General features: G+C 46.7%; 1 protein-coding gene across 2 annotated transcripts in view; it reads left to right on the forward strand.

Annotated features, from left to right (window-relative positions):
* Positions 1-885: 885 nt before the first annotated feature.
* LOC137344669 (methyltransferase-like protein 27) overlaps positions 886-22,951 on the forward strand; it is a 46,617-nt gene continuing 24,551 nt past the window's right edge. Inside the window, exon 1 of one of the 2 annotated variants that reach the window (XM_068007794.1) lies at positions 886-1,009. The gene's annotated coding sequence lies outside the window, so the exon portion shown is untranslated. Of the gene's footprint in view, positions 1,010-15,772; positions 16,079-22,951 lie in introns of those variants that run through there. The other variant, XM_068007793.1, reaches the window with a different exon arrangement.

Genomic DNA, 22,951 nt, shown 5'->3' on the forward strand with positions numbered 1-22,951 from the left:
AATATTTATCCCTCAACCAACATAATTAAAACAGATGATCTGATCATTTATCTCACTGCTGTTTGTGGGATCTTGCTGTGTGCAAATTGGCTGCCACGTTTCCTACGTTACAACAGTGACTACACTTCAAAAGTTCTTCATTGGCTGTAAAGCATTTTGGGACATCCTGAGGTTGTGAAAGGTGCTATATAAATGCAAGTTCTTTCTTTCTTTACAACATCCACGTAAAGTGCCCCTGGACAGCACCTGCTCAGCTGATCAGAGTGCAGGCAGGTGCAATGCTGTAGATTGTTTAAAAGCCCCTGTGGTGTTTGGTGGGGTAGCAATTCTAATGGAATCTGTGCTCCTGGCAACACTGAACCAGCAATGTGACAATCGCAGCCCAATCCATATTGAACAGGACCTCTGCCAAAAGAGTTTAGCTGCTCCTTCATTGAATGGACTCAGTTTAATTTTAATTGCCCAGCATAAAACTGCTGCCTCTTTCTCCAAAAGCTCATTAACAAACCCACATGTGAAACAACGAGCTTTTCAAAGCAATCTTGTGACTCTTCATTTTTCCTTTTTTTGGGGGTGGAAAACAGGGAGTAGTCCGGAGGGGAGGAAAACTAGAAATTTCATCTTAATTCCTGTTTTTTTCTGCCAGCTTTGACACTCGCACTCCAATTCTCTCACCAGAAACACACCCTCAATAACCCCCAGAGCAGAGCTGTTCCTTGTTCCAAACACCGGACTCTGGCTCAACATTGCAACCAGCTCCGTGATATCAAACACTTGGCATTGCAACAGGTGCTTTGCGAGGCTGCAGAAGATTGATAAAACATTGACCTATACCATTAACCTTGTGCTGAGCAGCTGCTCTTAGCTTGGGTGGTCATGGCGGCCTCAATGTTCCTGGGCCAGGGATAGGAGAAAAAACACAGTTCCCTCCTCCTGACTGCTGTTCAGTGACCGCTGCTGGAAGTGTGACCGTGAGGACATCACATGAGGCTGGGATCATGCTAAGCTGGTTGGTGTCCGGGGTTAAATAATTTGCTGAAACTCACTGTCTTAGATCATACATCAACTGGCCACTCGAGCAAGGCATGAAAGTACTGCTGGCAAATGTGAAACTTACTCCACTGGGAGAAGCGGCTGAGAGGAGCACATAAAGTGGGAGAGGAGCGGCTGAGGGGAGAACATAAAGTGGGAGAGGAGCGGCTGAGAGGAGAACATAAAGTGGGAGAGGAGCGGCTGAGAGGAGCACATAAAGTGGGAGAGGAGCGGCTGAGGGGAGCACATAAAGTGGGAGAGGAGCGGCTGAGGGGAGCACATAAAGTGGGAGAGGAGCGGCTGAGGGGAGCACATAAAGTGGGAGAGGAGCGGCTGAGGGGAGCACATAAAGTGGGAGAGGAGCGGCTGAGAGGAGAACATAAAGTGGGAGAGGAGCGGCTGAGGGGAGAACATAAAGTGGGAGAGGAGCAGCTGAGGGGAGAACATAAAGTGGGAGAGGAGCGGCTGAGGGGAGAACATAAAGTGGGAGAGGAGCGGCTGAGGGGAGAACATAAAGTGGGAGAGGAGCGGCTGAGGGGAGAACATAAAGTGGGAGAGGAGCGGCTGAGGGGAGAACATAAAGTGGGAGAGGAGCGGCTGAGGGGAGAACATAAAGTGGGAGAGGAGCGGCTGAGGGGAATGCTATAAAGCCAATGCAGTGAAAAATCTGGAAAAAATATTCTGCATCTGAAAAAGTGACGCCAGAGCAGTGGGAGGAGCGGCAGAGCCTGAGGAATTACAGCTAAGTGTTTAATTTATTATAATTAAGTTAAGTGTTTAATTAACTATATCATTAAGCTAAATGTTTAATCAGATCTAAGGGGATAAAATTAAAATTAACTAAATAGAGGATACTAACATTGAAGGATTCCAAATTAAAATCTGGTGTGTGTATATAAATAGTAAACAGGAGTTAAGGAAATAATAAAATAAAGAAGTTATTAAACAAAAAACAAGGCTAATTAGCTACAAATTAATCTGATATCAAGCAAACTCCATCTACTAAATATAATCTAGATCTCAAGTAACTGTATTATATCTAGAATTAAATTAATACCAATAAATCAATAAATAAAAACTAGAACAAGGTTAGATTGGGATGGCGGGGCAGTGGTGTGTCGTAACTGCAGCATGTGGGAGTTGGTGGAGACCAGCGAGATCCCAAATAACCACATCTGCAGGAAGTGTCTGGAACTCGAGGAACTTCGGCTCAGAGTTGTTGAGCTGGAGTCCGAGCTGCAGACACTGCGATGCATCCGGGAGGAGGAGAGATATCTGGATACTTTGATTCAGGAGTTAGTCACACCCCTTAGGTTAGGTAGTAGTTTAGATTTGGTTAGTGGTCAGGGACAGAAGGGTGTGACTGCGAGTCAGGCAGGTAAGAGGACCCAGACTGCAATGATGGAGGAGCCTTTGACTTTGTCCAACAGGTGCAATGTACTTGTTACCTGTATGGATGAGAACAAGGACTGCAGGGAGGGAGGGCAAATTGACCATGGCACTGCGGTACAGGAGGCCATTCAAGTGGGGGGAGTAAAAAGGAATGTGGTAGTGGTAGGGGATAGTATAGTCAGGGGGATAGATACTGTTCTCTGCAGCCGCAACCGAGAGTCCCGAAGGCTGTGTTGCCTGCCCTGTGCCAGGGTTAAGGACATCTCCTCACGGCTGGAGAAGAACTTGGAGCATGAGGGGGAGGATCCAGTTGTCATGGTCCACATGGAACCAACGACATAGGTAGAACGAGGAATGAGGTTCTGCTGAGGGAGTTTGATGAGCTAGGGTCCAAATTAATAAACAGAACCTCTTGGTTAATAATGTCTGGATTACTACCTGAGCCACACGCAAATTGGCATAAGGTCAAACAGATGACAATTAAATGTGTGGCTGAAAGAGTGGTGTGGGAGACAGGGGTTTCGATTCATGGGGCACTGGCACCAATACTGGGGAATGAGGGAACTGTTCCATTGGGGTGGGCTCCATTTAAACTGGGCTGGGACCAGTGTCCTGGTGAATCGCATAATGAGGGCGGTAGATGGGGCTTTAAACTGAAAAAGGAGGGGGGAGGGTTCAGGTGGAGGTAAATTTATAAATCTAAAGAGAAAAGTCAAGGCCACAAAGCAATTTGGGTAAAGATCAGCAGAGTGTGACAGGAAGGGACAACGATAATAGTGCATCAGCGAATAAGGTCAAATCAGGGAAAAATAGTAAAAGTTAAAATTAAAGGCGCTTTATCTGAATGCACGAAGCATTTGTAACAAGACAGATGAATTAGTGGCACCAATAGAGGTAAATGGGTTTGATCCAGTAACCATTACTGAGATGTGGTTGCAGGGTGACCAAGGTTGGGAACTAAATATTTTTGAAAAGATAAACAAAATGGAAAAGGAGATGTGGGGGGAGCTCTGATAATAAAGGATGAGATAAAGACAGTAGTGAGACAGGATCTTAGCTCAGAAAATCAGGATGTAGAATCAGTCTGGGTGGAGCTAAGAAATAACAAAGGGGCAGGAAACCCTGGTGGGAGCAGATTACAGGCCCCCTAACGGTAGTTATAGTTTTGGACAGAGTATAAATCAGGAAATTAGAGGAGCATGTAACAAGGGTAATGCAATAATCGTGGGGGACTTCAATCTTCATATAGACTGGGTGAATCAAATTGGCAAAAGTAGTTTGGAGGATGAGTTCATGGAATTCATCCGAGACAGATTCCTAGAACAATATGATGTGGAACCAACCAAGAATCAAGCTATTTTAAATCTTGTAATGAGCCAGGGTTAATTAGTGATTTCATAGTAAGGGATCCTCTTGAGGAGAGTGATCATAATATGATAGAATTTCACATTGAGTTTGAGACTGACATTCTTAAGTCCGAAACTAAAACAAAGCCAATTACATAGGTATGAGGGGCGAGTGGGCTCAGGTAGATTGGGAAATTAGATTAAAGGGCATGATGGTAGATAAACAATGGCAAACATTTAAAGAAATAATTCATAATTCTCAACAAATATACGTTCCATTGAGGAATAAAAACTCCACGGGAAAAGTGATCCATCCGTGGCTATCTAAAGAAGTTAAGGAGAGTATTAGATTAAAAGAAGAGGCTATTAATGTTGCCAAGAAGAGTAGTAAGCCCGAGGATTGGGAGAGTTTTAGAAACCAGCAATGGATGACCAAGAAATTGATCAAGAGGGAGAAAATAGAATACAAGAGTAAACTGGCAAGAAATATAAAAACAGATTGTAAGAGCTTCTACAAGTATGTAAAAAGGAAGAGATTAGTGAAAGTAAATGTGGGTCCCTTAGATGCAGAGACAGGAGAAATTATAATGGGGAATAAGGAAATGGCAGAGACATTAAACAAATATTTTGTATCTGTCTTTATCTGTTTGAAGACACAAAAAACATACCAGAAATAGTGGGGAACCAATGGTCTAATGAGAGAGAGGAACTTAAAGTAATTAATATCAGTAAAGAAAAAGTACTGGAGAAAATAATGGGACTAAAAGCCAACTAATCCCCTGGACCTGATGGCCGACATCCGAGGGTTCTAAAAGAGGTGACTACAGAGATAATGGATGCATTGGTTATGATCTTCCAGAATTCCCTAGATTCTAGAACGATCCCAGTGATTGGAAGGTAGTAAATGTAACCCCGCTATTCAAGAAAGGAGGGAGAGAGAAAACAGGGAACTACAGACCAGTTAGCCTGACATCAGTCATCAGGAAAATGCTGGAATCCATTATTAAGGACGTGATAACAGGGCACTTAAAAAATCACAATATGATTAGGCAGAGTCAACATAGTTTTATGAAAGGGAAATTGTGTTTGACAAATCTATTCGAGTTTTTTGAGGATGTAACTAGCAGGGTAGATAAAGGGGAATCAATGGATGTGGTATATTTGGATTTTCAAAAGGCATTCGATAAGGTGCCACACAAAAGGTTGTTACACAAGGTAAGGGCTCATGAGTTAGGGGGTAATATATTAGCATGGATAGAGGATTGGTTAACGGGCAGAAAACAGAGAGTAGGAATAGAGGGGGCATTTTCAGGTTGGCAGGCTGTAACTAGTGGGGTGCCGCAAGGATCGGTGCTTGGGCCTCAGCTGTTTACAATCCATATTAATGACTTAGATGAAGGGACCGAGTGTAATGTATCCAAGTTTGCTGACGATACAAAGCTAGGTGGGAAAGTAAGCTGTGAAGAGGATACAAAGAGTCTGCAAAGGGATATAAACAGATTAGGTGAGTGGGCCAGAAGGTGGCAGATGGAGAATAATATGGGGAAATTTGAGGTTTTTCACTTTGGTAGGAAGAATAGAAAAACAGAATATTTTTTAAAGAGTGAGAAACTATTAAATGTTGGTGTTCAGAAAGATTTGGGTGTCCTTGTACATGAAACACTGTAAGTTAACATGCAGGTACAGCAAGCAATTAGGAAGGCAAATGGCATGTTGGCCTTTATCACAAGGAGGTTGAAGCACAAGAGTCTTACTACAAAGTGTAAGCAAGAAATATAAAAACTGACAGTAAAAGCTTCTACAAGTATATAAAAAGGAAGAGGGTAGCTAAAGTAAACAATGGTCCCTTAGAGGATGAGACTGGGGAAATAATAATGGAAAACAAGGAAATGGCAGAGGAATTGAACAGATATTTTGTATCTGTCTTCACAGTAGAAGACACTAATAATATACCAATAATAGTAGAAAATCAAGGAGAAGGGGAGGGAGGAACTAAAAACAATCACTGTCACTAGAGAAAAAGTACCAGGTAAACTAATGGGTCTAAAGGCTGACAAGTCCCTGGACCTGATGGCTTGCATCCGAGGGACTTAAAGGAAGTGGCTACAGAGATAGTGGATGCATTGGTTGTAATCTTCCAGAATTCACTAGATTCTGGAAGGGTCCCAGCGGATTGGAAAACCACAAACGTAACACCCCTATTCAAGAAGTTCGAGAGAAAGAAAGCAGGTAACTATAGACCAGTTAGCCTAACATCTGTCATTGTGAAAATGCTAGAATCCATTATTAAGGAAGTAGTAGCAGGACATTTAAAGACTCAATACAATCAAGGAGAGTCAACGTGGTTTTATGAAGGGGAAATCATATCTGACAAATTTATTAGAGTTCTTTGAGGAAGTAACGGGCAGGGTGGATAAAGGGGAACCAATGGATGCAGTATATTTGGATTTCCAAAAGGCATTCGATAAGGTGCCACGTAAAAGATTACTGCACAAGATAAGAGATCATGATGTTGGGGGTAATATACTGGCATGGATGGAGGATTGGCTAACTAACAGAAAACAAAGAGTCGGGATAAAAGGGTCATTTTCAAAATGGCAATCTGTAACTAGTGGGGAGCCGCAGGGCTCAGTGCTGGGACCTCAACTACTTACAATATATATCAATGACTTGGATGAAGTGTCTTGTGGCCAAATTTGCTGCTGATACAAAGATAGGTGTAAAAGCAAGTTGTGATGATGACACAAAGTGTCTGCAAAGGGATATTGACAGGTTAAGCGAATGGGCAATAATTTGGCAGATGGAATATAATGTGGGAAAATGTGAAGTCATCCACTTTGGGAGGAAAAATAAAAAACAAAATATTATTTGAATGGAGAAATACTACAAAATGCTGCGGTACAGAGGGATCTGGGTGTCCTCGTACATGAGACACAAAAAGTCAACATGCAGGTGCAGCAGGTAATCCAGAAGGCAAACGGGATATTGGCCTTTATTTCCAGAGGGATGGAGTATAAAAGCAGGGAAGTCATGCTACAACTGTACAGGGTGCTGGTGAGACCACACCTGGAGTACTATGTACAGTTCTGGTGCCCTTATTTAAGGAAGGACATACTTGCATTGGAGGCAGTTTAGAGAAGGTTCACTAGGTTGATTCTGGGTATGGAAGGGTTGTCTTATAAGGAAAGGTTGAACAGGTTGGGTCAATACTCATTGAAGTTTAAAAGAATGAGAGGAGATCTTATTGAAACATACAAGATTCTGAGGGGACTTGATAGGGTAGATGCTGAGAGGATGTTACCCCTCATGGGGGAATCTAAAACTAGGGGGCATAGTCTCAGAATAAGGGGTCGCCCGTTTAAGAGGGAAATGAGGAGGAATTTCTTCTCCCAGAGGGTCATGAATCTTTGGAATTCTTTACCCCAAAAAGCTGTGGAGGCTGAGTCATTGAATACTTTCAAGGCTGAGTTAGACAAATTTTTGATCAGCAAGGGAGTCAAAGGATTTTTAAAATTATTCGTTCATGGGATGTGGGCGTCGCTGGCAAGGCCTGCATTTATTGCCCATCCCTAATTGCCATTGAGAAGGTGGTGGTGAGCCACCTTCTTGAACCGCTACAGTCCGTGTGGCGAAGGTTCTCCCACAGTGCAGTTAGGAAGGGAGTTCCAGGATTTTGACCCAGCGACGATGAAGCAATGGCGATATATTTCCAAGTCGTGATGGTGTGTGACTCAGAGGGGAACGTGCAGGTGGTGTTGTTCCCATGCGCCTGCTGCCCTTGTCCTTGTAGGTGGTAGAGGTCGCGGGTTTGGGAGGTGCTGTCGAAGAAGCCTTGACGAGTTGCTGCGGTGCATCCTGTGGATGGTACACACTGCAGCCACAGTGCGCCGGTGGTGAAGGGAGTGAACGTTTAGGGTGGTGGATGAGGTGCCAATCAAGCTGGCTGCTTTGTCCTGGATGGTTTCGAGCTTCTTGAGTGTTGTTGGAGCTGCACTCATCCAGGCAAGTGGAGAGTATTCCATCACGGTGAACAGCACGGTGTGCGGACAACACAGTGTGAACGGAGAGTTTGGTCCGTGTGGGAGTTTGGTGAAGTGGGGGAAGGAGGTGCTGCTTTGCCTGGATTTTTCTAACTTTTTCCCGAGAGCGGCAGTGGACCTGAGCAGTAGAAGACTGAGATTGGGGAATAAAAGCAGCAGCAGACCTGCAACAAGAGACAACTACTGTGCGACGTCACAGGTGAGGCAGGAGAGTCCGAGAGGTGAGCAGAGTATAAAAGGAGAGACCTAGAGCGGGAGGAGAGTCTGAGAGTCTAAGGCAAGTCATGGCAGCACAGCTCGCACCCGTGATATGCTCCTCCTGCACTATGTGGGAAGTCATGGACACTACCAGTGTCCCTGGCGACCATGTGTGCAGGAAGTGTGTCCAGCTGCAGCTACTGGCTAACCGTATTTCGGAGCTGGAGCTGTGGGTGGATTCACTGTGGAGCATCCGCGATGCTGAGGCTGTCGTGGATAGCACGTTCAGTGAGGTGATCACACCGCAGGTAAAGATTACGCAGGCAGAAAGGAAATGGGTGACTGCCAGGCAGAGTAAAAGGACTAGGCAGGTAGACCAGGAGTCCCCTGGGGCCATCTCCCTCTCAAACAGATATTCTGCTTTAGATACTGTTGGGGGAGATGGCTTATCAGGGGAAAGCAGCAAGAGCCAGGTTCGGGGCACCACGGGTGGCTCTGCTGCACAGGATGGGAGGAAGAAGAGTGCCAGGGCTATAGTGATAGGGGATTCAATTGTAAGGGGAACAGATAGGCGTTTCTGCGGCTGCAAACGTGACTCCAGGATGGTACGTTGCCTCCCTGGTGCTAGGGTCAAGGATGTCATGGAGCGGCTGCAGGGCATTCTGGAGGGGGAGGGTGAACAGCCAGTAGTCGTGGTCCATATTGGAACCAACGACATAGGTGAAAAAAGGGATGAGGTCCTGCAAGGTGAAATTAAGGAGTTAGGAGATAAATTAAAAAGCAGGACTTCAAAGGTAGTGATCTCAGGATTACTACCAGTGCCACGTGCTAGTGAGTATAGGAACAGGAGAATAGACAGGATGAATGCGTGGCTGCAGGGATGGTGTGGGAGGGAGGGATTTAGATCCCTGAGACATTGGGACTGGTTCTGGGGAAGGTGGGACCTGTACAAGCGGGATGGGTTACACCTGAGCAGGACCGGGACCAATGTCCTCGCGGGGGTGTTTGCTAGTGCTGTTGGGGAAGGTTTAAACTAGAGTGGCAGGGGGATGGGAACCTGAGTGGGGAGTCAGAAGAGAATAAAATTGAGAGCAGCAAGAGAGGGGAAGACCCAGGGGAAATCTACAATACAAATAGTACAAACAGTTGTTCAAGAACAAGTGAGAGGGAAAAGCATAGAGCAGCGGAAAGAAAGTGTACTTTAGGCACGACAGATAAAATAAAAACTAGAAGGCGTAAGGCGATTAACCCAGCATCAAAGCTGTGGCAGGGCGTTGGGAACCTGAGCAGGGAGACAGAGGAAAGCGTGTCAGGAAGGGACAGAAGATATGGAGTAAAAGGTAAAGTGTTAAAAAAGGAAAAAGCAGGAACTAAGTGTCACAAAACATATTTGAAAGTTCTTTATCTGAATGCACATAGCATTCGTAACAAAATGGACGAGTTAACGGCACAAATAACTACGTATGGGTATGATCTTGTGGCCATTACAGAAACATGGCTGCAGAGTGACAACGACTGGGAATTAAATATGCCAGGGTATTTAACAATCAGGAAGGACAGGCAGGAAGGAAGGGGAGGTGGGGTGGCGATGTTAATAAAGGAAGGAATCACTGTAATACAGATAAATGATATTGGGACAAAGGATCAGGATAATGAAACAGTTTGGGTAGAGATAAGGAATAATAAAGGGAAAAAAACACTCGTGGGCGTAGTATATAGGCCTCCTAATAGTTGCAACTCTGCTGGAAGAAGTATTAATCAGGAAATAGTCGGGGCATGTAATAAGGGAACAGCTATAATTATGGGGGATTTTAACTATCATATTAACTGGACAAATCAAATTGGGCAGGGCAGCCTTGAGGAAGAGTTTATTGAGTGTATTAGGGATGGATTTCTTGAGCAGTATGTAACTGATCCTACAAGGGGGCAAGCAACCTTGGACCTGGTCCTGTGTAATGAGCCAGGATTGATTAATAATGTCCTAGTTAAGGATCCCCTTGGAATGAGTGACCATAACATGGTTACATTCCACATCCAATTAGAGGGTGAGAAGGTTGGTTCTCAAACAAGCGTACTGAGCTTGAATAAAGGAGACTATGATGGTATGAGAGCGGAATTGATTAAAGTGGACTGGGAAAATAGATTAAAGGGTAAGACGGTACATGAGCAAATGGTGTTCATTTAAGGAGTTATTTTACAACTTTCAAAAAATATATATTCCACTGAGGAAAAAAGGGTGTAAAAGAAATGACAGCCATCCGTGGCTAAGTAAAGAAATTAAGGATAGTATCCGACTAAAAACAAGGACATATAAGGTAGCCAAACTTAGTGGGAGGATAGAAGATTGGGAAGTCTTCAAAAGACAGCAAAAAGTAACTAAAGGATTGATTAAGAAAGGGAAGATAGATTATGAAAATAAATTAGCAAAAAATATAAAAACAGATAGCAAGAGATTCTATAGTTATATAAAAAGGAAAAGGGTGGCAAAGGCAAACATAGGTCCCTTAGAGGATGAGACCGGGAAATTAATGGTGGGAAACATGGAGATGGCAAAAATGCTGAACAAATATTTTGTTTCAGTCTTTACGGTAGAGGACACTAAGAATATCCCAACACTGGACAAACAGGGGACTCTAGGTGGGGAGGAGCTAAATACGATTAAAATCACTCAGGAATTAGTACTCAGTAAATTAATGGGACTCAAGGCAGATAAATCCCCTGGACCTGATGGCTTACATCCTAGGGTCTTGAGGGAAGTGGCAGTAGGGATTGTGGATGCTTTGGTAATAATTTTCCAAAATTCTCTGGACTCGGCAAAGGTCCCGGCAGATTGGAAAACTTTTTTTTTTTTATTCGTTCACGGGATGTGGGCATCGCTGGCAAGGCCGGCATTTATTGCCCATCCTGAATTGCCCTCGAGAAGGTGGTGGTGAGCCGCCTTCTTGAACCGCTGCAGTCCATGTGGTGACGGTTCTCCCACAGTGATGTTAGGAAGGGAGTTCCAGGATTTTGACCCAGCGACGATGAAGGAACGGCGATATATTTCCAAGTCGGGATGGTGTGTGACTTGGAGGGGAATGTGCAGGTGGTGTTGTTCCCATGCGCCTGCTGCTCTTGTCCTTCTAGGTGGTAGAGGTCGCGGGTTTGGGAGGTGCTGTCGAAGAAGCCTTGGCGAGTTGCTGCAATACATACTGCCAATGTAACACCCTTATTTAAAAAGGGTAGTAGGCAGAAGGCTGGAAATTATAGACCAGTTAGCCTAACATCTGTGGTGGGTAAAATTTTGGAGTCTATTATTAAGGAGACAGTAGCGGAACATTTGGATAAACATAATTTAATAGGACAAAGTCAGCATGGCTTTACGAAGGGGAAGTCATGTCTGACAAATTTGCTTGAGTTTTTTGAGGACATAACGTACAGGGTGGATAAAGGGGAAGCAGTGGACGTAGTGTATTTAGACTTCCAGAAGGCATTCGACAAGGTGCCACATAAAAGATTATTGCTGAAGATAAAGAATCACTGGATTGCGGGTAATATTCTGGCATGGGTGGAGGATTGGTTATCGAACAGGAAGCAGAGAGTTGGGATAAATGGTTAATTCTCGGACTGGCAACCAGTAGCCAGTGGTGTTCCGCAGGGGTCGGTGCTGGGTCCCCAACTCTTTACAATCTATTTTAACAATTTGGAGGAGGGGACCGAGTGTAACATATCAAAGTTTGCAGATGATACAAAGATGGGAGGGAAAGTAGAGAGTGAGGAGGACATAAAAAACTTACAGGGGGATTTAGACAGGCTGGGTGAGTGGGCAGAGATTTGGCAGATGCAATACAATATTGGAAAATGTGAGGTTATGCACTTTGGCAGGAAAAATCAGAGAGCAAGTTATTATCTTAATGGCGAGAAACTGGAAAGTACTGCAGTGCAAAGGGATCTGGGGGTCCTAGTGCAAGAAAATCAAAAAGTTAGTATGCAGGTGCAGCAGGTGATCAAGAAGGCCAACGGAATGTTGGCTTTTATTACTAGGGGGATAGAATATAAAAACAAGGAGGTATTGCTGCAGTTATATAAGGTATTGGTGAGACCGCACCTGGAATACTGCATACAGTTTTGGTGTCCATATTTAAGAAAAGACATACTTGCTCTCGAGGCAGTACAAAGAAGGTTCACTCGGTTAATCCCGGGGATGAGGGGGCGGACATACGAGGAGAGGTTGAGTAGATTGGGACTCTACTCATTGGAGTTCAGAAGAATGAGAGGTGATCTTATTGAAACATATAAGATTGTGAAGGGGCTTGATCAGGTGGATGCAGTAAGGATGTTCCCAAGGATGGGTGAAACTAGAACTAGGGGGCATAATCTTAGAATAAGGGGCTGCTCTTTCAAAACTGAGATGAGGAGAAACTTCTTCACTCAGAGGGTAGTCGGTCTGTGGAATTTGCTGCCCCAGGAAGCTGTGGAAGCTACATCATTAAATAAATTTAAAACAGAAATAGACAGTTTCCTAGAAGTAAAGGGAATTAGGGGTTACTGGGAGCGGGCAGGAAATTGGACATGAATTTAGATTTGAGGTTAGGATCAGATCAGCCATGATCTTATTGAATGGCGGAGCAGGCTCGAGGGGCTGATTGGCCTACTCCTGCTCCTATTTCTTATGTTCTTATGTTCTTATCACACTCCTGACCTGTGCCTTGTAGATGGTGGAAAGGCTTTGGGGAGTCAGGAGGTGAGTCACTCGCCACAGAATACCCAGCCTCTGACCTGCTCTTGTAGCCACAGTATTTATGTGGCTGGTCCAGTTAAGTTTCTGGTCAATGGTGACCCCCAGGATGTTGATGGTGGGGGTTTCAGCGATGGTAATGCCGTTGATTGTCAAGGGGAGGTGGTTAGACTCTCTCTCGTTGGAGATTGTCATTGCCTGGCACTTGTCTGGCGTGAATGTTACTTGCCACTTATCAGCCCAAGCCTGGATGTTGTCGAGGTCTTGCTGCATGCGGGCATGGAGTGCTTCATTATTTGAGGGTTTGTGAATGGAACTGAACACTGTGCAATCATCAGCAAAAATCCCCATTTCTGACCTTATGATGGAGGGAAGGTCATTGATGAAGCAGCTGAAGATGGTTGGGCCTAGGACACTGCCCTGAGGAACTCCTGCAGCAATGTCCTGGGGCTGAGATGATTGGCCTGCAACAACCACTACCATCTTCCTTTGTGCTAGGTATGACTCCAGCCAATGGAGAGTTTTCCTCCTGATTCCCATTGACTTCAATTTTACGAGGGCTCCTTGATGCCACACTCGGTCAAATGCTGCCTTGATGTCAAGGGCAGTCACTCTCACCTCACCTCTGGAATTCAGCTCTTTTGTCCATGATTGGACCAAGGTTGTAATGAGGTCTGGAGCCGAGTGGTCCTGGTGGAACCCAAACTGAGCATCGGTGAGCAGGTTATTGGTAAGTGCCGCTTGATAGCACTGTCGACGACACCTCCCATCACTTTGCTGATGATTGAGAGTAGACTGATGGGGCGGTAATTGGCCGGATTGGATTTGTCCTGCTTTTTGTGGACAGGACATACCTGGGCAATTTTCCACATTGTCGGGTAGATGCCAATGTTGTAGCTGCACTGGAACAGTTTGGCTAGAGGGGCAGCTAGTTCTGGAGCACAAATCTTCAGCACTACAGCTGGGATGTTGTCGGGGCCTTTGCTGTATCCAGTGCACTCAGCCGTTTCTGGATATCACGTGGAATGAATCGAATTGGCTGAGGAGGCCGAGATGGGTCATCCACTCGACACTTCTGGCTGAAGATGGTTGCAAACGCTTCAGCCTTGTCTTTTGCACTCATGTGCTGGACTCCGCCATCATTGAAGATGGGGATGTTTACAGAGCCTTCTCCTCCCGTTAGTTGACTGAATGTGGCAGGACTGCAGAGCTTTGATCTGATCCGTTGGTTGTGGAATCGTTTAGCTCTGTCTATAGCATGTTGCTTCCACTGTTTAGCATGCATGTAGTCCTGAGTTGTAGCTTCACCAGGTTGGCACCTCAAATTTAGATATTTCTGGTGCTGCTCCTGGCATGCTCTTCTACACTCCTCATTGAACCAGGGTTGATCCCCTGGTTTGTTGGTAATGGTAGAGTGAGGAATATACCAGGCCATGAAGGTTACAGATTGTGCTGGAATACAATTCTGCTGCTGCTGCTGATGGCCCACAGCACCTCATGGATGCCTAGATTTGAGTTGCTAGATCTGTTCTGAATCTATCCCATTTAGCACAGTAATAGTGCCACACAACACGTTGGATGGTGTCCTCAGTGCGAAGATGAGATCTCGTTCTCCACGAGGACTGTGCGGTGGTCACTCCTACCAATACTGTCATGGACAGATGCATCTGCGACAGGTAGATTGGTGAGGACGAAGTCAAGTAGCTTTTTCCCTCGTTTTGGTTCGCTCGCCACCTGCCGCAGGCCCAATCTGGCAGATATGTCCTTCAGGACTTGGCCAGCTGTGGTGCTACCGAGCCACTCTTCATGATGGACATTGAAGTCCCACACCCAGAGTACATTCTGTGCCCTTGCTACCCTTGGTGCTTCCTCCAAATGGTGCTCAACATGGAGGAGGACTGATTCATCAGCTGAGGGAGGGCGGTAGGTGGTAATCAGCAGGAGGTTTGACCAGATGCCATGACATTTCATAGGGTCCGGAATCAATGTTGAGGACTCCCAGGGCCACTCCCTCCTGACTGTATATCACTGTACCGCCACCTCTGGTCGGTCTGTCCTGTCAGGTGGGACAGGACATACCCAGGGATGGTGATGTCCTCAGATGTTAGTGAGGAGGACTTTGCAGGGTCGACTGGGCTTGGTTTGCCGTTGTCGTGTCCAGTGCCTAGTGGTCCGATGCCGGGTGGTCTGTCCAGTTTTATTCTTATTATGACTTTTTTTTAGCGAGATTGTGGAACTGAGTGGTCATTTCAGAGGGCAATTAAGAATCAACCACTTTGCTGTGGGTCTGGAGTCACATATAGGCCAGACCGGGTGAGGACGGCAGGTTTCCTTCCCTAAAGGGCATTAGTGAACCAGATGGGTTTTTACGACAATCCGGTAGTTCATGGCCACCATTACTGATACTAGTTTTTTTAATTCCAGGTTTTATTTAATTAATTGAATTTAAATTCCCCAGCTGCACGTGGCAGGATTTGAACTCATGACTCTGGTGTACTAGTCCAGTAACATAACCACTATGCTACTATACCCGAAAGGGGACAGGGCGGGAAAGTGGAGTTGAGGTAAAAATCAGATCAGCCATGATCTTATTGAATGGCGGAGCAGGCTCGAGGCGCTGAATGGCCTACTCCTGCTCCTATCCCTTATGGCCTCTTATGGTCTTATGGTACATGGCTTTGGTGAGACCTCATCTGAACTACTGTGTGCAGTTTTGGTCTCCTTACTTAAGGAAGGATATACTTGCCTTAGAGGCGGGTGCAACGAACGTTCACTGGATTGATTCCTGGGATGAGAGGGTTGTCCTCTGAGGAGAGATTGAGTAGATTGGCCTGTACTCTCTGGAGTTTAGAAGAATGAGAGGTGATCTCATTGAAACATATAAGACTCTGAGGGGGCTTAACAGGGTAGATGCTGAAAGGCTGTTTTCCCTGGCTGGAGATTCTCGAACTAGGGGTCATAGTCTCAGAATAAAGGGTCTGCCATTTAGGACAGAGATGAGTTGAAATTTCTTCACTCAGAGGAGAGTGAATCTTTAGAATTCTCTACCCCAAAGGACTGTGGATGCTGAGTCATTGAATATATTCAAGGCTGAGATCGATAGATTTTTGGACTCTACAGGAATCAAGGGATATGGGGATCGGGCAGGAAAGTGGAGTTGAGGTTGAAGATCAGCCATGATCTTATTGAATGGCGGAGCAGGTTCGAGGGGCCATATGGCCTACTCCTGCTCCTATTTCTTATGTTCTTATGTTCTTATGTCCACCATGACTGGTCATTTCAGGAGAGAAGAGAAAAAACAAAAGAATATGAGAGAGGTTGGAAGTGATCCAACCCAACGTCACAAAGACCAGGTAGGGGATACTCCAATCCTTCAAACCCTTACCTGACCCCAGACTACTCCTCAATCCTTCAAACCCCTACCTGACCCCAGACCACCCCCCAATCCTTCAAACCCTTACCTGACCCCAGACCACCCCCCAATCCTTCAAACCCCTACCTGACCCCAGACCACCCCCCAATCATTCAAACCCCAACCTGACCCCAGACCACCCCCCAATCCTTCAAACCCTTACCTGACCCCAGACTACTCCCCAATCCTTCAAATCCCTACCTGACCCCAGACCACTCCACAATCCTTCAAAACCCAACCTGACCCCAGACCACCCCCCAATCCTTCAAACCCCAACCTGACTCCAGACCACCCCCCAATCCTTCAAACCCAACCTGACCCCAGACCACCCCCCAATCCTTCAAACCCTAACCTGATCCCAGACCACCCCCCAATCCTTCAAACCCAACCTGACCCCAGACCACCCCCCAATCCTTCAAACCCTAACCTGACCCCAGACCACCCCCCAATCCTTCAAACCCTAACCTGATCCCAGACCACCCCCCAATCCTTCAAACCCCTACCTGACCCCCGACCACCCCCCAATCCTTCAAACCCCAACCTGATCCCTGACCACCCTCCAATCCTTCAAACCCTAACCTGATCCCAGACCACCCTCCAATCCTTCAAACCCCAACCTAACCAGAAAGGTACTTCCCAATTCTGCAACATCCAATATACCCAAGAACAAGTAGGGTAGAGGCCACTCCTTCATCCCCAACCAGTGCCCGGACCATGTAGTGTACACCCCAATCCTTAAGGCAAACCTGACCCTAGACCAGGTAGTTTACACCCCAATCCAAGAATCCCCAACCTGCTAGATACAGTTGAAGGATTGGGGTGTTCAAGGTTTGCAGTATTCACAGGGTGGGTGTATCTGCAGCGGTACCCCACCAGTTACAGCCTGCCAACCTGAAAATGACCCATTCATTCCTACTCCGTTTTCTGCAGGGCGGGTATATCTGCACGGGCTGCAGCAGTTCAAGAAGGCGGCTCACCACCGCCTTCTCAAGGGCAATTAGAGATGGGCAATAAATGCTGGCCTTGCCAGCAATGCTCACATCCCATGATTGAATTTAACAAAAATCAAATTTGGTGATCTCACAGGGTGGGTATATCTAATTTAGGGTATTTACAGGGGTGGGTATATTTAATTTAGGGTATTCACAGGGGTGGGTATATCTAATTTGGGGTATTTACAGGGGTGGGTATACCTAATTTGGAGTATTTACAGGGGTGGGTATATCTAATTTGGGGTATTTACAGGGGTGGATGTACCTAATTTGGGGTATTTACATGGGTGGGTAGATCTAATTTGGGGTATTTACAGGGGTGGGTATATTTAATTTAGGGTATTCACAGGGATGGGTATACCTAATTTGGGGTATTTATAGGGGTGGGTATATCTAATTTGGGGTATTTACAGGGGTGGGTATATCTAATTTGGGGTATTTACAGAGGTGGATGTACCTAATTTGGGGTATTTACAGGGGTGGGTAGATCTAATTTGGGGTATTTACAGGGGTGGGTATATTTAATTTAGGGTATTCACAGGGATGGGTATACCTAATTTGGGGTATTTATAGGGGTGGGTATATCTAATTTGGGGTATTTACAGGGGTGGGTATATCTAATTTGGGGTATTTACAGAGGTGGATGTACCTAATTTGGGGTATTTACAGGGGTGGGTATACCTAATTTGGGGTATTTACAGGGGTGGGTATACCTAATTTGGGGTTTTTACAGGGGTGGGTATACCTAATTTGGGGTATTTACAGGGGTGGGTATATCTAATTTGGGGTATTTACAGGGGTGGGTATATCTAATTTGGGGTATTTACAGGGGTGGGTATATCTAATTTGGGGTATTTACAGGGGTGGGTATATCTAATTTGGGGTATTTACAGGGGTGGGTATATCTAATTTGGGGTATTTACAGGGGTGGATGTACCTAATTTGGGGTATTTACAGGGGTGGGTATACCTAATTTGGGGTATTTACAGGGGTGGGTATACCTAATTTGGGGTATTTACAGGGGTAGGTATACCTAATTTGGGGTATTTACAGGGGTGGGTATACCTAATTTGGGGTATTTACAGGGGTGGGTATACCTAATTTGGGGTATTTACAGGGGTGGGTATACCTAATTTGGGGTATTTACAGGGGTCGGTATTGTTAACGAATGTGATAATCTTCTATGTTAACGAATACTCGTAGTAAGCAGAATACGGTAGCTTCTTCCGATTAAAAGACAGTGTACCCTTTATTGAGAGCAGTTCAACCATCAGGGTACAATCAAACGTAGATATGTTTTCTTTAATTCCAGCCTGACTCTGGATACAGTACGATAGAGGCAGCAGCTTCAGTATTGTACACACTAGCAGCCAAAAGTATGGTTCCTTTATGCTACCTTTTTCTCATACTCTGGATACGCCTACTGAAACTTATCTAATACACATAGACGGATTGTCTGTCTTTGGTCAAACACCACTTAAAGACAACCTGTATTTGGCTGATCTTTGTTTCCTAGACTGGTTGTCTAAGTTTGTCATTCACCAATTCAAAGCTCATTATCTTATGTATATTTTTCCAGGGCTTGATCTTATGCAGATCATTGTGTCTTTGTCTACTTCCCTTTTGACTTGATTGCCTTTCATCAAGTAACAAGTTCAAAGACGCCTAAAATATTTTAACGGTTAACGAGATTAGATGTGGTCTCGAGTATCACCGTTTGCATCTACACAATAGAAAATCAATTGCTAGCAAGGACATGTCCGTAGTTCCACCCTATCAGTCGTCACACTGTTTCTTCCCCTAATCCATGTCTCCACAGGTATATCTAACTTTATATATTCACAAGATGGGTATATCTAATTTGGGGTATTCACAGGGTGGGTATATCTAATTTGGGGTATTCACAGGGGTCGGTATATCTAATTTGATGTATTCACAGGGTGGATATATCTGATTTGGGGTATTCACAGGGGTCGGTATATCTTATTTGATGTATTCACAGGGTGGGTATATCTAATTTGGTCTTCCAGCAGCAGTTGATGTCTGTCTCGGTGTGCGTCCCTGGGAACGGCCCATACAGCACAGAGTCCTGTGTTATGGAACTGCTCGGGACGAACTTGGACAGATACCACTGCATCTCTCTCCAGACCTTCTTTGCAAAGGCACATTCCAGAGGGAAATGGATGACGGTCTCGTCTCCACCGCAGCCTCCTCGGGGACAGCGCACGGTGGCGCTGAGACTCCTGGAGTGCGTGAAGGATCTGACGGGAAGGGCTCGTCTCACCACCAGCAAAACTACATCTTGGTGCTTGTTTGAAAGCTCTGGTGATGAGGCGTTCTGCCAAATGACTTTGACAGTCTGCTCGGGAACCAACTGACAGGATCCACCATCTCCTTTTCCCACAGGGTCTCGAGGACGTTACGTGCGGACCACTTGCTGATCGCCTTGTGGTCAAAGGTGTTCTTCTGCATAAACTTTTCGACGAAAGACAGGTTGGGCGGAACGGTCCAACTGGATGGAGTGTTCCATGGCAGCGTGGCCAGGCCCATCCTTCTCAACACCAGGGACAGATAGAACCTCAGCACATAGTGACACTTTGTGTTTGCGTCCCAGCTTGATGCAGCCGCACACAAAGGTAGCCACCAGGAAGAGGGCCATATTGGGCACGCCTTTCCCCCCTTTCTCTGGAGATTTGTACATTGTGTCCCTGCGGACACGGTCCATTTTTGATCTCCAGATAAAGTGGAAGATGGCTCGGGTGACTGTCGCGGCGCAGGAGCGAGGTATGGGCCAGACCTGCGCCACATACAGCAACACCGAGAGCACCTCGCACCTGATGACCAGGTTCTTGCCCACGATCGAGAGGGATCATCGATCCCACAGTCCCAGTTTCTGCTTGACCTTGGAAATACGCTCCTCCCAGTTCTTGGTACACAGCCCGGCCCCCCCGAACCAGATCCCCAGCACCTTCAGGTAATCCGACCTGACGGTGAAGGGGACAAAGGATCGGTCGGTCCAGTTCCCAAAGAACATGGCCTCGCTCTTGGTACGAGTTACCTGGCCCCTGAGACCAGTTCGAACTGGTCGCAGATGCTCATCAATCTGCGACCGACAGCTGATCCGAGCAAAAGACGGTGACGTCGTCCATGTACAGGGAGGCCTTGACCTGAGTGCCTCCGCTGCCTGGGATCGTCACCCCTCTTATGCCCGCATCCCTCCTGATGGACTCGGCAAAGAGTTCGATGCAACACACGAACAAGACGGAGGAGAGAGGACAGCCCTGCCTGACTCCAGATTTGATCGGGAAGCTTTCTGATTCCCACCCGTTGATTGAGACTGCACTACTGATGTTTGTGTAGAGCATTTGGATCCAATAGCGGATTCCCTCCCCAAACCCCATTTTGGAGAGCACGTCCATCATGTACGTGTGGGATATTCTGTCAAAGGCCTTCTCCTGGTCCAGGCTGATGAGCCAGGTGTTCACCCCCCTTGTCCTGTGTTCACCCCCCTGTCCTGTATGTAGGCGATCGTATCCCTGAGTAGCGCCAGGCTATCAGAGATCTTCCTGCCGGGTACAGCGCAGGTCTGATCGGGGTGAATCACCAACTCCAGGGCTGACTTGACCCAATTGGCAATGACCTTGGACAGAATTTTGTAGTCCACGTTAAGTAGTGAGATGGGTCATCAATTTTTGATTTCTTCCCTCTCCCCCTTCCGTTTGTAGATGAGGGTGATGATGCCTTTCCGCATGGAGTCTGACATGCTACCTGCCAGAAGCATACCTCCGTACAATTCCAGCAGGTCTGGGCCTATCCAGTCCCACAGAGCCGAGTACAACTCCACCGGTAAGCCGTTGCTTCCGGGAGTCCTACTCTTCTCAAAGGATCGCACGGCCTTTGTCAGTTCGTCCAGAGTTAGCGGGTGATCCAGACTCTCCCGCTTGCTGTCGTCTAAAACCTCTATGATTGACAACAGGAAGGACTGGGAGGCCGCCCTGTCTGTGGGCTTCGTGTCGTACAGTCCGGCATTAAAGGATTTGCAGATCCTCAGTTCGTCGGGCTGCTCCACGGAGCAGACTCTGGACCGGAAGATGATCTTGGAGGCCTCGGAGGCAAAGAGCGAGGCTTGCTGGTCCTTCACCTCTCTGAGTTCTTCCCCGACATCGATCCCCATCGACTGCAACAGGAGCAGATTCTGCTTACTTTTCTGGAGTTGGGACGTTTCCCTCTGCCTCTCTCTCGCCTTCTGAATACCTTTGAGGATGAAGAACCTCTTGATATTTGCCTTGATGGCTTCCCACCAATGCACTGGGGAATCAGAGGGGTTTTACGGTTCTCCAACCTTTGTAATCCCTCTTTAGTTCCTCAATGTTTCCCGGGGTCAACAGTTTCCATATCCCCCTGCCCACTCTCTGGTCGTCCTGTAGGTGACAGTCGGCCAGGAGAAGGCTGTGGTCAGAGAAGAACACCTTCTCCTCCCCACCACTGAGCAGAAATTCTGGCCTAGGATCTCAGCGTCTCATTCACCCCCAACCACCCCATCTCAGAAATTGCTGGATAGGATATTAAACCAGCATTCATGCCGAGACCTGCCCGATGGTCGAGACCCCCGAGGGCTGAACCCCCCCGCCAATGGTCTCGATGGTCAAGACTCCCCCCATGGTCAAGAACCCCCACATGGTCTCAATGGTCAAGAACTCCCCCCCCCATGGTGTCAATGGTTGAGACCCCTCCATAACCGAGACCTCCCCATGCTCGAGATTCCGCCCCATGGTCTCGATGGTCAAGATCCCCCCATCATGGTTTCGATAGTCGAGACCTCCCATGGTTGAGACCCCCTCCCCAAGGGTCGAGACCCTCCCAAGGCCAAGACCCCCTCATGGTCAAGACCACCCCGAGAGTCAAGGCTCCCCCATGGAAGCTCTGCCTCTGAATTCTGGATCGACATCCAGGGGGCTACTCAACCTCGGTGGGTGTAGGTGGCCCCACCTCATTGTACAGGTTGTGGGAGTTCATAAAACCCTCCCGCCATAAAGGACTAACCACCTTATCGACTGGTATAAAGATGATTACGGCCATGGAAGGAGGTTCATATTGCGGCCTGTCTGACTGTTAATCAGCCTACTTCATGCTATTCTCCAAGAGAAACAACAACAATTAAATGGCTGAGATACCAATCAACCCAGGCAGCTCGCCGGCAAAGAGGATTTCAATTTCGGGCCCTCCGGAGGTCCTGGGAGAGGGCTGGAAGTGATCAGGTGGGAGAGGGTTCCGATCCGGGGGGGGGCAGTGATTGGGAGTGGGAAGGGGGTAGTGACTGATAGAGGGAGCGGGGCGATAGTGAAGGGACTGAGTGGAGGTCAGCAACGGTCTTTAGTACTGCAGTGGTCCCAGGAGAAGCACTCCCCCGCCTCCTGGCTCCGCATTCAGGTAAGTATTTATAAAGACATATCTTTTTAGTGATGGCTTGCCGTGGTCCCTTTAAGGACCGTTGGTTAGGCCGCATGTAGACCGTGTTTTCCTGAACGCAGCCTGCCCAGCACGAGCTGTGTTCAGGGCAGACCAGGTTTACAAAGATGGCCTCAAACAGGTGTTAGGCCTGGCCTAACATCTGTTTCAAGCGCAGGCCCAAGACACCTCTTTTGCTGCCTTTACCAAAATGGCGGGCATTGCACTACCAGCGTGTAATGAGCAAGTGTGCCCCACCTGCCATATTTGATGCTCAGGCGGCTGTTTTTGCATCTGAGGAACAGGTGGGGCACTATCAATTTTCTAGGCCATTACCTGGTCATTTAGTTCATTGCTGTTTATGAGATCTTGCT

This window comes from Heptranchias perlo, chromosome 27 (genome assembly GCF_035084215.1).
Source record: "Heptranchias perlo isolate sHepPer1 chromosome 27, sHepPer1.hap1, whole genome shotgun sequence".
In the NCBI taxonomy this organism is placed as follows: Eukaryota; Metazoa; Chordata; class Chondrichthyes; order Hexanchiformes; family Hexanchidae; genus Heptranchias; species Heptranchias perlo.